Source organism: Ranitomeya variabilis, chromosome 4 (genome assembly GCF_051348905.1).
Source record: "Ranitomeya variabilis isolate aRanVar5 chromosome 4, aRanVar5.hap1, whole genome shotgun sequence".
Lineage (NCBI taxonomy): Eukaryota > Metazoa > Chordata > Amphibia > Anura > Dendrobatidae > Ranitomeya > Ranitomeya variabilis.
The window spans coordinates 515,648,856-515,663,439 of NC_135235.1; the positions used below are offsets into that span (position 1 = coordinate 515,648,856).

At 46.6% G+C, this 14,584-nt stretch overlaps 1 protein-coding gene across 3 annotated transcripts in view; it reads left to right on the forward strand.

The window, feature by feature from the left end:
- Positions 1 to 14,584, forward strand: part of LOC143765461 (zinc finger protein 385C-like) — a 528,254-nt gene that overhangs the window by 86,028 nt on the left and 427,642 nt on the right. The window contains exon 1 of one of the 3 annotated variants that reach the window (XM_077252150.1): positions 8,757 to 8,907. The exons of the other annotated variants lie outside the window; for them this stretch is intronic. The gene's annotated coding sequence lies outside the window, so the exon portion shown is untranslated. Of the gene's footprint in view, positions 1 to 8,756; positions 8,908 to 14,584 lie in introns of those variants that run through there. 3 annotated transcript variants of the gene reach the window in all.

Below are 14,584 nucleotides of genomic sequence, written 5' to 3' on the forward strand. Positions count from 1 at the left end.
TCTGAGGTTGGAGTGGGGGCGGTGCTGTCACAAGGCTCATCCTTGGGCGAGTTGCGTCCATGCGCCTACTTTTGCAAGAAGCTGTCGCCCGCCGAACGTAATTACGATATCGGCAACAGGGAGTTGTTGGCTATCAAGTTGGCTTTTGAGGAATGGTGACACTTTTTGGAGGGGTCGGTCCATCAGGTTACAGTTATCACCGACCATAAAAATCTGCTGTATTTGGAGTCAGCCAAGCGTCTGTCCCCCAGGCAGGCTCGCTGGGCATTGTTTTTCACGCGGTTCAACTTTTTTGTTACGTACCGACCTGGGTCTAAGAACACTAAGGCGGATGCTTTTGCAGAGCCCCAGAGTCCTGGTCGTTGCAGTACTGTGGCTCCGCCACTATGGGGAGCTATGGTGCGTCTGATGGCACTGAAGGAGTTCATCTGATCAGGTATCACAGACACCAATACATTTCACAGTCGGGCCTCCGGGGGGAGCTAAGGGTGCTATTCATTAGGCCACTCCCCACCATAGTGGGTAAACTGGGGGTCAGGCAGGAAGTTAGATCAGAAAGCTGACTGGGTTGGAACCAGGCAACACCTTGTGGCAGAGGGTGTTGTAGGGGAAGATACAGTAGGGTCTCTGTCAGGGGTGGGATCCTGACAGAGGCTTGGCAACTTGAACAAACGTAACGGGACCGTGCCTGCTCCGGGTAGCGGCGGTGCCCAAGGAAGGACTAGAAGAGAGATAGATTGTGCTGAGTGAGAAACGAGATCACGCAAAAGGAGAAATACCAGTAGGAGTCGTGCTGTAAGACCGAAGCAACATCCTACTGAGGCGCACTACCGGTGGCCGGAACGCCGAGGGAGTATCATAACATTCAGCTTCAAGCAATACTCCAAACAGCGGCAGGACAGTCAGTTTAAGGCGGGCTGTCTAACCTAAATCACCTATGCAGTCTTGGGGGGCAACTTGTGGAGAGGGGCGACTCTAGGGTCCCGGAAGAGCTCCGAGCCTACCCGTCAAACGGGTGCCGTCCCAACCAGAACATCAGGGAGGGACGGAGGATTAGCAGAACATCATCTAATCGAGTTGTGAGGGAACTTAAGAAACAGACACAACAGTTGTGGGGGACTTTCCGTAAGCACAGCAGGGAAGGACCACAACACATAGCGCTAGAAGGAAGGCACCGATTTCCACCTGTGAAGAGAACTCTGGAGGTGCCATTGGACCGGCCGGACTTGCGCAGCCTGGTGAACCGTATTCCGGACTGAGGACTCAGAGATCTTCAGTAAAGAGGTAAAGAGACTGCAACCTGGTGTCCTCGTTATTTACTGCACTGCACCATTACAGCCTCCACCATCTAGCCACATCTCCACATCATACCTATCACTGTACGCCCCTCGGCAGGGTCACGGACCGGGGCCTAGCCACCGTGACAACCCCAGAGCAGAGACTCAGAGGCCCGGTACCGGGTAGCCCCTGCGGCGGTGGGGGCGCTACAAAACTTGGCGTCACGAACAGGATGTACTTAAGCCTGAAGAATCAGGTCATGTGTGCCTTGGAACTGTGATTCATTGTGCTTTATTGAGAGACTGTGTGCTGCGCCATTTACCGCCAAAATCCGCCGCCATTGCAACGCTGAGGAGAGCGCAGGAGAAGAGGAGGGGCGTGGAGTAGGCGTGGGCAAGCTGGAGAGCGCGAACCGCAATGGCCGCCCAGTCTAAATATTTCTGTGTCCTGCGGACGTGTCCGTCAACAGCTGAGGTCCGCCTCCTGATCCTGTTTGGAGGGTGGAGACCATGGAGACGGGGCCGCCCACGAAAGAGACCGCGGGAAGAAGACACTGGAGAGGAGATAAAGATGGCGACGCCGGAAGCACCGCATGGGAATGATCGGACTCGGAGAGAGGCTGAACAGCCCGATGTGGCCCAGGGTACGCCGTCACTGCGGGAGCTGACCCTTGCAGAGCCAATGATGGGCCGACCTCCCCGGCCGCCGTCAGAGGAGTGCATGGCCGCGGCCGAGGCCCGGCGGATCGCTGCCCGCTTGGAAGCCGATGCCCACGTGATCGCTAGGCTGGGCCAGCCCACGGAGGTCTGCTTGTCTCCAATGTCCCCTGCTCCTCCCAACCCGGCCGTGGCTGAAAGTGCGCTGCAGACGCAGGGCCTGAAGCTCATGCCAGAGGCTGAACACCTGCGGCGCTTGGTGGCTGCATGGCGAGACCGACCACAACCGGCAACCCAGGTTGATCTGACCACCGTTGCAGAGGTCCCCTTGTCCCACTGGGGTGTAGTGGACTCCTTCAACCCCCGACATGGACGCGGGGTTATACAAGAGATCGGGGAGCCGCTACAAGTCCACGTAGACCGGGAGGAGGTGGAGCCCTGCGGAGGAAGATTCCCTCGTGACCTGGAGCCAGGTGATGCGGTAACTTACACCAGATGGAGGAGGGCTACGGGAGAGGCCGGCTGGATGGCGCGGGGCGTCCAGCGGTGCGTCGCCCTCCAAGCCACTGCTGGGGCATCAGAGGATAAATCTCCTGCTGGAAAAGCCGCAGAACCTGACCCTGAAGAACAGCGGAGAACCCGGACCCACCATGTACCTTGGGGGCGTGCCGGAGCCTCGGTAAAAAGAACATCCCGGCGAGGGATCCTGTCGTTGTTGGGGCGGGACCCGATCCTTGAACCAGCAGGACGACCCGTTGGTCTGGTGAGGCCCGGGAAGAAACCACCTTCTTCCCCGAAGAACGAGTAAGCATGACTGCTTTGAAGATGTACATAGTTTCTTAACTGTTTGTTTGTTTCCTGATTTTTGCTGCTGAACCCGTCCAGGGTTAACTCTTAAGGGGATCCTTCTGTTGACTTGGGATCCCTATTGTTTGCTTTTGTTTGCTTTTCCAAAGTTTTTGCACAAGTTTCTAGTTGAAAAGAACTGCTGAAATCATGAACAGTGCATGATCCGAACTTCTTGTACATAGTTTGCACCTTATTAAAGGCGCTCCCTACTGGTTTTACTTAAAGAAGGACTCTTTGTGAAGATACCACACTGGAACCTTTGCTGAGTATGGACTGGTAGCTTGAGAAGGCGTGCTACCTCATAGAGACTTGGTCCCCTCTTAAAGGGGATGTTCATTTGTTGCGCTTAAACCGTGATATTGCTTTAAGACTGGAAGCAATAATGTCTTGACCAAAGAAAGTGATGATAATGTTTACATGAGAAAGTTATATGTATTTAACTAGTTAATTGTGAAGAAATGCTGATGATGTTCCTGAAAGAAAGTGAAGGCGAGAAGAAGGATGCAGTGGGCCCGTAGGGGTAGACGTGGTGTCCAGCATGCATGATAGTGAGAAGGCTTAATGTTCAATAGAAAATGTTTTTGATAATGTTGATAGATAATTAGGATAGAAGGTAAACCCTGAGTCCTCATAGGAGTCATGTAGAGATGGCTCAGTGCTCTTAAACTGAAAGTAATGTTATGCTCTATACTGTGTATAGTAGTGGAAAAGGCAGTAGGCCCGGGCTGAACGGGGCGGTCCTGCATAGAAAGGAGAGGCAGTAGGTCTGGTGCCGTTAGGACAGGCGGTCCTGCAGATTTAAAGAAGGAGAATGAAAAAGTTAAATTGCCTTATAATGTGATTATAAGAAGGTCTTTAGTGGATACAGAGTGTATGTCCTTAAAGGCAATGTTAAATTATTGTTCAACAATTTTGCACTTAGTAGAATACCCGGTTGGGTAAGAAAAGTTATTTATAGCATGTTGCTATGATATCTAACCATGTTTGTAACGTTCAAGTGTCCTCACCTCCCATAAAGGGAAGCTCTGTTCAAGTATACTTATTGTTATTGCACTCAACAAAACTGTATGTCTTTTTGCTAACTTGTATTGTTGTTTTCTTCCCAGTCCCGGAGTACTGTGTTTAACCAGGGGGGAGTGCAGCGCCCCAGAGTCCTGGTCGTTGCAGTACTGTGGCTCCGCCACTATGGGGAGCTATGGTGCATCTGATGGCACTGAAGGAGTTCATCTGATCAGGTATCACAGACACCAATACATTTCACAGTCGGGCCTCCGGGGGGAGCTAAGGGTGCTATTCATTAGGCCACTCCCCACCATAGTGGGTAAACTGGGGGTCAGGCAGGAAGTTAGATCAGAAAGCTGACTGGGTTGGAACCAGGCAACACCTTGTGGCAGAGGGTGTTGTAGGGGAAGATACAGTAGGGTCTCTGTCAGGGGTGGGATCCTGACAGAGGCTTGGCAACTTGAACGAACGTAACGGGACTGTGCCTGCTCCGGGTAGCGGCGGTGCCCAAGGAAGGACTAGAAGAGAGATAGATTGTGCTGAGTGAGAAACGAGATCACGCAAAAGGAGAAATACCAGTAGGAGTCGTGCTGTAAGACCGAAGCAACATCCTACTGAGGCGCACTACCGGTGGCCGGAACGCCGAGGGAGTATCATAACATTCAGCTTCAAGCAATACTCCAAACAGCGGCAGGACAGTCAGTTTAAGGCGGGCTGTCTAACCTAAATCACCTATGCAGTCTTGGGGGGCAACTTGTGGAGAGGGGCGACTCTAGGGTCCCGGAAGAGCTCCGAGCCTACCCGTCAAACGGGTGCCGTCCCAACCAGAACATCAGGGAGGGACGGAGGATTAGCAGAACATCATCTAATCGAGTTGTGAGGGAACTTAAGAAACAGACACAACAGTTGTGGGGGACTTTCCGTAAGCACAGCAGGGAAGGACCACAACACATAGCGCTAGAAGGAAGGCACCGATTTCCACCTGTGAAGAGAACTCTGGAGGTGCCATTGGACCGGCCGGACTTGCGCAGCCTGGTGAACCGTATTCCGGACTGAGGACTCAGAGATCTTCAGTAAAGAGGTAAAGAGACTGCAACCTGGTGTCCTCGTTATTTACTGCACTGCACCATTACAGCCTCCACCATCTAGCCACATCTCCACATCATACCTATCACTGTACGCCCCTCGGCAGGGTCACGGACCGGGGCCTAGCCACCGTGACAACCCCAGAGCAGAGACTCAGAGGCCCGGTACCGGGTAGCCCCTGCGGCGGTGGGGGCGCTACACTTTGTCCAGGTGTTTTCCGGGGGGAGAACCTTGGGAAGATCCGGTACCCATCCTCCAAAAGGGTGTAGTGGTCTCGGCTCTCACGACCGAAGTTGAGGCTGAGATTGCCGAGGCTCAGGAGGAGGTACCACCAGAGCTTCCCATTAATAAATCGTTTGTACCACTCCATCTTCGCCTAAAGGTGCTGGGTGAGCATCATGATGCTGTCCTGGCTGGCCATCCAGGGGTTAGGGGTACCTTGGAGTTGGTGTCGCGAAGGTTTTGGTGGCCCAAAATCCGACAGGACGTGGTCTCGTACGTATCAGCATGTACCACGTGCGCTAGGGCTAAGACGTCCCGCTCCCGTCCTGCTGGCACACTACATCCTCTCAGGGTACCCAGTAGGCCATGGACAGAGATTTCCATGGATTTTATCACAGATTTGCCCTCTTCTGCTGGGAACACGGTCATTCTGGTGGTTGTTGATCGGTTCTCAAAGATGTCGCACTTTGTGTCCTTGCCTTCGTTGCCTAACGCTAAGACTCTGGCTCAGGTATTTGTGCAGGAGGTGGTCAGACTTCACTGGGTCCCGTCTGACATCGTGTCTGATAGGGGTACTCAGTTTGTGGCAAAATTTTGGAAAGTTTTTTGCTCACGGCTGGGGATCAAGTTGTCGCATTCTTCTGCGTTTCATCCTCAGTCAAATGGTCAGACCGAGCATATGAACCAGAATTTGGAGCAGTACTTACGCTGCTTTGTTTCTGACAATCAGGAGGAGTGGTCGACGTTCCTTCCTTTGGCTGAGTTTGCTATAAATAATCACTGTCAGGAATCGTCTGGGGAGTCCCCGTTCTTTTGTGTTTACGGGCTCCATCCTCAGCTTTGTACTCTGCGTCAGGGGGGCTCTACTGGTGTCCCAGAGGAGGACCAGTTAGGAGCACAACTGGCATCCGTGTGGAGGAGAGTGAAACAGCGCTTGCTAAACGTAGGTGCAAGGTACAAACGAGTGGCTGACAGTAAACGTGTGACAGGTCCGGACCTGAGTGTGAGTGACTGGGTGTGGTTGTCCACAAAAAACATAAAACTCAAGATTCCATCCTTGAAATTGGGTCCAAGGTCTATTGGTCCATTTAGGGTTGCCGCCATCATTTAACCCGGTAGCCTACCGTTTGGCGCTCCCTACGGTATATAAAATACACAACGTGTTCCACAGATCTTTATTAAAAAAGGTGGTGGGTTCTGTGGACACGGCGCCTATGCCACCTCCAGTTTTGGTGGATGGCAATTTGGAGTTTGAAGTCTCCAAGGTGGTTGACTCTCAAGTAGTGCGCCGCACATTACAGTACCTGATACACTGGCGTGGTTATGGGCCGGAAGAGAGGTCCTGGGTACCAGTCTCGGACATACATGCGGACCGGCTGGTCAGTATGTTTCACCGCCGCCATCCGGACAAGCCGGGTCCTATAAGTCGTGAGGGCCCTGGGGTCCCTCAGCGGTGCAACCGGCAGCCTCCGTTCCTAAGAATGCAGTTAGTGTAGGACCTGCGATGACGTTGCGGTCTTGTGACTGGTCGCGTGACCACTCATGTGACTGCGACGTCATTGAAGGTCCTTCACTCACTGCATTCTTAGGAACGGAGGCAGACGCTTGCACCGGTGAGAGCCAGGGTCCGTCGAAGAGATTGAGTATATCCATATTTTTTATTTTTATTCTTTAGTTTTTACATGAATATGGATCCCAGGGCCTGAAGGAGAGTTTCCTCTTCTTCTACCCTGGGAACCATCCAGGATAGCTTCCGATATTTGTGTCCCATTGACTTGTATTGGTATCGGTATCGGCGATATCCGATATTTTTTGGATATCGGCCGATCCAATCCGATACCTATACTTTTGAATATCGGAAGGTATCGCTCAACACTACTGCCGAGTGTTCAGCCTCAACACTGCAATGCTCTAATGCTGGGTCTTCAGCCTCAACACTGACATTCTCCAATGCAGGTTCTTCAGGCTAAACACTGCAATGCTCCACTGTCGGGTGTTCAGCCTCAACACTGACATTCTCCACTGCTGGGTCTTCAGCCTCAACACTGACATTCTCCAATGCAAGTTCTTCAGCCTCAACACTGCAATGCTCCAATGCCTGGTCTTCATCCTCAACATTGCAATTCTCCAATGCAGCTTCTTCAGGCTCAATGCTGAAATGCTCCACGGCTGGTCTTCATCCTCAACACTTGCAATTCTCCACTGCAGTATCTTCAACCTCAACAATGAAATTCTCCACTGCAGGTTTTTTAGCCTCAACACTGACATTCTCCACTGCCGGGTCTTCATCCTCAACACTGCAATTCTCCAATGCAAGTTCTTAAGGCTCAACACTGCAATTCACTACATAGGCAAATAGTATGGGAGTACCAACTTCCTAATAATGGGAACTTTGGTTTCATGTGGCCATCCTGTACTTGGCTTCAAAGGGGTATTGGGGTGCGTCTAAATTTGATGCAGGGCAGGCCTTGCATGCAATGCATAAGCAAACAGTATGGGTGTACCAACTTCCTAATAATGGGAACAATGCTTTCAGGTGGCCATTCAGTATGTCTGTTCAAAGGATTATTGGGGTACGTGTAACTTTGGGGCTGGGCAGGCCTTGCATTCAATGCATAGGCAAACAGTATGGGAGTACCAAATTGCTAATAATGGGAACAATGCTTTCAGGTGGCCCTCCTGTACATCTCGTTAAAGGGTTTTCTGGAGATGGAAATTTCATTGTCCAGCAGGAGTTGGCACCTGTCCACACTGCCAAAAGTACCAATACCTGGTTTAAAAACAACAGTATCACTGTGCTTGATTGGCCAGCAAACTCGCTTGACCTTAACCCCATAATCTATGGGGTATTGGCAAGAGGAAGATGAGAGACACCACCAGCCCCAACAATGTAGACGAACTGAAGGCTGCTAACAAAGCAACTTGGGCTTCCATAACACCTCAGCAGTGCCACAGGCTGATCACCTCCGTGCCACGCCGCATTGATGTAGTAATTGATGCAAAAGGAGCCCCGACCAAGTATTGAGTGCATTTACGGAATTTAAATTTCAGTAGGCCAACAGTTCGGATTTTATAAAGTATTTTAATTTACTGAGATAATGACTTTTGTTGGGTTTTCATTGGCTGTAAGCCATAATCATCAACATTACAGAAATAAACATTTGCAATAGATCACTCTGTTTGTAATGACTCTATGTAATATACCAGTTTCACTTTTTGTATTGAAGAACTGAAATAAATGAACTTCTTCATTAGATTCTAACTTAGTGAGAAGCACCTGTTGTATCTGGAAAGCTGGGTAACACCGGTATGGCTGTCAGTTCCCTCATTTGTTCTGCAACTTTCCCTGACTACCAATGGGCTGCAGTACAGAAATACATCTACTCCTGTATAGCTGCACACTGAGGCATAGGATGGGCTAGGTGAGACCCTCACTAGGCAGCATCGTCACTGGTAAATGTGCCACATTCACACACGCTGCACTTTACAGGAATCCCAGCAGCAGGACGGACGACTTGAGACTGTCTGGGGCTGGCGTGTCCCAGGTAGTGGATACAGTAGCGCCCCTTACAGGTCTCCTCCCTCCGGGCCAGCCCCCTGTCCAGCTGTGCTGCACCGGCCGTGTGTGAGGAGTCAGTGCTGAGAGCGGAGAGTGCGGGCGGACTCGCGGAAAGCTGTCACTTGCCAGGTGGACGGCAACTTGGGTGTACAGACCGCGGAGCAGAGGACGGCGGGGAGACAGCGGAGGCTGCGGGGAGACGGCGGAGGCTGCGGGGAGACAGCGGAGGCTGCAGGGAGACAGCGGAGGCTGCAGGTGAGTGGCGCCAGTGTCAGGTCCTCTCACAGGCCAGTGCACACATTATAGCCCACATACCTAGCGTTCTGTGTACTATCTAGATGTAGAGACTCAGCTCAGATGTGCGTCTTGTTATACTCAGTGCACTTCCCATTCATCAGAGTGGATACACTACTTAGCAGAGTGCAGGTATCTAAGCAGGTATCTAAAGGTATGTATAGGCTAGAGCTTCAGGTCCGTGAATGAAGTCACACGCTTCATGCGGTATCCAGGATACATCACCCATTCAGCAGGGAAAATACACATGACAGGGTGCATGTATGTATCCAAGCAGGTAGCTAAGAATGCTAGTATATGCATGGAGAGCTTCAGATACCAGTGAATTCTGTCATTACATGCTTCTTGTGCTACACAGCCCACAGTCTATTCTTAAGAAAGGATACGCTCCTTAACAGGGTGCAGGTATCTAATCAGGTATCTAAGAATGGAAATGTATGTGTAGACTCAGATCAGTGAATGCAGTGATTATATGCTTCATGTGATACACAAGCAAACATAACCCACCCAGCAGGGGTGATACACTAAATAACAGGGTGCACGTATCTAAGCAGGTATCTAAGGAAGGAAAAGTATGTATAGGGAGATTCAGAAAAGTGACTGCTGTCATTATATGCTTCGTGTTGTCATTACAGAACTGTGCAGGTATCTGAGCAAAGAGTCAGATCAGAGAATGAAGTCATTATATCTTGGTACCAATATGTCATTATGTCCTACTGTTCAGTGAGGATCTTACAGAACAGGGTGCGTGTATCTAAAGGTGTATCCAAACCCTTCCAGTTATGGCATATTGTCAGATCATTATCAGCAAGTGAACATCATTAAATGTGATACACAGTGGCATAAACTACACTAAATAAGTGCAGGTATCTAAGCTAATCTGCTGTAGGAGTACAATCAATGAATGAATGGAGTTATTATAAGCTTCATAATATACACATATAATATCCAGTTTGTGAGCACATTACACTCTGTGTATCTAAGGCTATATCTATATCTTATAGAATATGGGTAGATAATTACAAGCAGTAAATATAAATATTAAGTTAATATTACCGACTTGCTGGGATCAAATGAATGAATGGAGTCATCTTATGATTCAGGATTTCCACAGCTCTCATATTGTTGGTAAGTATATTACATTAGAAGGTGCATACAGTGTATCTAAGCAAGTATCTAAGCGCCAATATTTATAGCACTTTGCCACGGCAATGAATGAATGCATTCACTATAAGAATTATGTTACACACAGTATAAATGAAGAAGGTTAGAAGTGAGATTAACTAGTCAGTGATGTAGGTACCTAAGTATGTATCTAAGTGTGTATAGCAAAGCATAGAATCATTGTTTGCCTTGTGTTATACACCTATTATATCATGTATGGTTGGGTACTATATAATGCGAAAGGATGACATGTATCTAAGGATGCATCTAAGCACCTATGTTTATAAAATGGACACAGTGATAATATGCTTTATATAACAGTCATCCCATGAGAGATGTCAGAGGTGACATGTACAAGATAATGGGGATTTATTTATCTAAGTAGGTATCTAAGCACCACTACCTACCTTACCTCCTATGGTGAGGCAAGAGATATACATATATGCTATGTAGAAAATATACTATATAGAAATCATATACTATATAAAGAACATACATTATATTATACAGTTATGTACGCATAGAAAACATACTATATACCGGTACTTCTATACTATACTGAAACTATGGAGTGTTTTCCATATAGTATATAACTATATAGTATGTTTTTCTATGTAGCATATAACTGTATAATATAGTGTTTGTTCTCTATATAATACATACAGTCTTCTCCAAAAGTGTTGGCACATTTGAAATTGTTTCAAGAAATGAAGTATTTCTCCCATAAAATTATTGCAATTACACGTTTTGTTATACACATGTTTGTTTCCTTTATGTGTATTGGAACAACACGAAAACAGAGGAAAAGAGGCAAATTGAACATAATTTCACACAAAACCCCCCAAAAGGGGCCGGACAAAATTGTTGACACCCTCAATTTAATATTTGGTTGCATACCCTTTGGAATAAATAACTACAATGAATCGCTTCCTATAATCATCAACAAGCTTCTTACACCTCTCAACTGGAGTTTTGGACCTCTCTTCTTCTGCAAACTGCTCCAGGTCTCTCTAATTTGAAGACGTCTTCTCCCAACAGCAATTTTAAGATCTGTTTACTGGGATTTAGATCTGGACTCATTGATGGCCACTTCAGAACTGTCCAGGGCTTAGTTTACATCCATTTCTGGGTGCTTCTTGATATATGATTGGGGTCATTGTCCTGATGTAAGACCCATGACCTAGGATGCAAAACCCGTCTTTCTGACCTTGGGCACTACATTGTGACCCAAAATCCTTTGCTAATCTTCAGATTTTACGATGCCTTGCACACAGTCAAGGCACCCAGTACCAGATGCAGGAAAACAATCCCAAAACATCTTTGAACCTCCACCATATTTGACCATAGGTACTGTGTTCTTTTCTCATTCCATTTCCGGTAAACAGTAGAATGACGTGCTTTACTAAAAAGCTCTGTCTTGGTCTTATCTGTCCCCAAGACACTTTCCTAGAAGGATTTTGGCTTCTTCAGGTTTATTTTGGTAAACTACAGTCTAGCTTTTTTATGTCTCTGTGTCAGCAGTGGGGTCCCATTGCATCTCCTGTCAAAGCGTTTCATTTAATTCAAATGTCGACAGATAGTTCACACTGACCCTGATGCATCCTGAACCTGCAGGACAGGTTGAATTTCTTTGGAACTTGATTGGGGCTGCTTATCCACCATTTGGACTATCCTGCGTTGCAACTTTTCATCAAATTTTCTCTGCTGTCCACATCTAAGGAGATTAGTTACGGTGCCATGGGTTGTAAACTTCATGATTACATTGTGCACCATGGACAAAGGAACATCAAGATCTCTGGAGATGGACTTGTAACCTTAAGATTGTTGATATTGTTCAACCATTTTTGTTCTCAAGTCCACAGACAGTTCTCTTCTACTCTTTCTGTTCTCCATGCTTAGGGCTCATACTCACTTGCCAGAAACTCAGATGAGTCTCGCACGTCAATACCCGGCACTCAGATCGGAGCGTGCGGCCGCATAGCAATACATGCAGCCGCACGCTCCGCTCCTGAGTGTCGGCAGCAGTGCCGGGTATTGACGTGCAAGACTCATCCGAGTTTCTCGCATGTGAGTTTGAGCCCTTTGTGTGACACACACAGAAACACAATGCAATGATTGAATCAACATCAACCCTTTTTATCTGGATTCAAATGTGATTTTCATATTGCCCACACCCGTTACTTGCCATAGGTGAGTTCGAACGAGCATCACATCCTTGAAACAAAGTTATTTACCTACAATTTTGGAAAGGTGGCAACAATTTTGTCTGGCCAATTTTGGGGGTTTTGTGTGAAATGAAGTCCAATTTGCCTTTTTTTTAAAAAAAAATGTTTCTGTTCCAATACACACAAAGAAAATAAACGTGTATAACAAAACATGTAATTGCAATAATTTTGTGGGAGAAATACTACTTTTTCTGAAAAAAATTAAAAGGTGCCAACACTTTGGACCATGACTGTAACTATATAGTATATGTTTTCTATGTTGTATATAACCATATAATGCAGCGTAAGGGGTTATCACATCATTATCACTTGGAGTCATTGGTCTACTGTCACTATTGCACGTGTTCCTCCATGTGACATTCATAAAGTAGGATGAGCGATTCTTATTGTATCTGTGTGTGACATGTGTCGATAACTGGTTTAGTCAGTCATCTTTGACTGCCATTTTATTGACATGGCAATCCTAGCTCAAACTACTATCTGATAATAAAAAGTGGTTATTATCGACAAATAACTTAAAGAAAATTGTCAAATTCATCAGTAAATATGTTTTCAACCTCTTTCAAGCCTCGTTTATCAAAACTGGCCTGTTGCCCATAGCAACCAATCAGATCTCAGCATTCATTTCTTAAACTCCGTTGGAAAAATGAAAGCTACCCTGTGATTGGTTGCTATGGGCAACTAGACAGTAGTTTTGATTGATCCGATTTATGTTTATTTAGGCCTCGTTTATCAGAAATGGTTAGTTTCACATAGTAACCAATCACAATGCAGCTTTCATGTTTCCAGGAAGGTTTAAGAAATGAAAGCTGGGCTCTGTTTGGTTGCTGTAAGAAACAAGGAGCCGTTTCTTGCTGGTTGTGATAAATGAGGCCCCGAATATTATACAATGTTTTGTTTATTTCAAAGTGCTGAATCTTTCATCTTATCCATCTTTTATATAAAATCTATTTTCTGAATCTTCTGTACTGCGCTGTGATGTATGTAGGTGTTATATAAAATGGAGGAAGGAAAAAATGATAGACATTCCAGCCGATGTCAGCCATTTATAAAGATGATGGCAGTGCTTATAATGTAATCTTGCGCATCAACTCTTGCGTGCCTTTAAGTCTATGCAATTCTTGCTTACCAGTACATTTAAGAATAGCATCAGAACAATGCCACAACAATCTGCTTCATATACCTTTCATACCCCCTACATGCCTCTTCCGTGCCCCTCAATGTGCATTTGGGTGCCACCAAAGTTGATTTCTGGCGGTATGAACAGGGCGAGGAGAGGAGGCACGTATTTCTTAGCATGTGGGGAGCACACACAGAAGTTGACTAAGTGTTTTATCCTGGGTTTTTTACCAAGCTCAAAAACGCTGTGTATAGATGTCGTCTTAAAGGGGTTGTCCACTACTGGTCAACACACCTTCTTAATTTCTCCACTTTGCAGCACAAAGTAAAAGCAGCGTATACTTACCTCCTAGTCTGGCATCATTCCTCCAACCTCCATTTTGTCTCTCAGCCGTCACGTGACATAAACGATGTCACAAGACCACTGCAACTAATCAGCAGCCTCTGATCGGCTGAAGTGGTCACTTGACATTGTTTATTTTACGTGACCACCAAGTAACACAGCACAGAGATTGGAGGAACTACGCCGGCCTGGGAAATAAGTAAAAATTATTTTGAATTTGTGCAGCAGAGTGTAGCTGTTAAGAAAGGAGTTGCAAAGTAGTGAACTAGTGATTTGGCTTTTTGTATGTTTTCCTTTTTTTTTTTTTTTCATATGCTTCTTTATAGGTTGCCAGAAAAGTTTCTGAAACAAAAATAATAAATTAAAAGTTTAAAACTGTGAAGGCTTTAGTCTGTAATGATCATTGTGAGTCAGTTAGGTCCGATATATATATATATACTAGATGGTGGCCCGATTCTAACGCATCGGGTATTCTAGTATTATATATATACTATATATATATACGTAGTATATTGCCCAGTCACGTAGTATATTGCCCAGTCACGTAGTATATTGCCCAGCCACGTAGTATATTGCCCAGCCATGTAGTATATTGCCCAGTAACATAGTATATTGCCCAACCACGTAGTATATTGCCCAGCCACGTAGTATATTGCCCAGTTACGTAGTATATTGCCCAACCACATAGTATATTGCCCAGCCACGTAGTATATTGCGCAGTTACGTAGTATATTGCCCAGTTACGTAGTATATTGGCCAGCCACGTAGTATATTGGCCAGCGACATA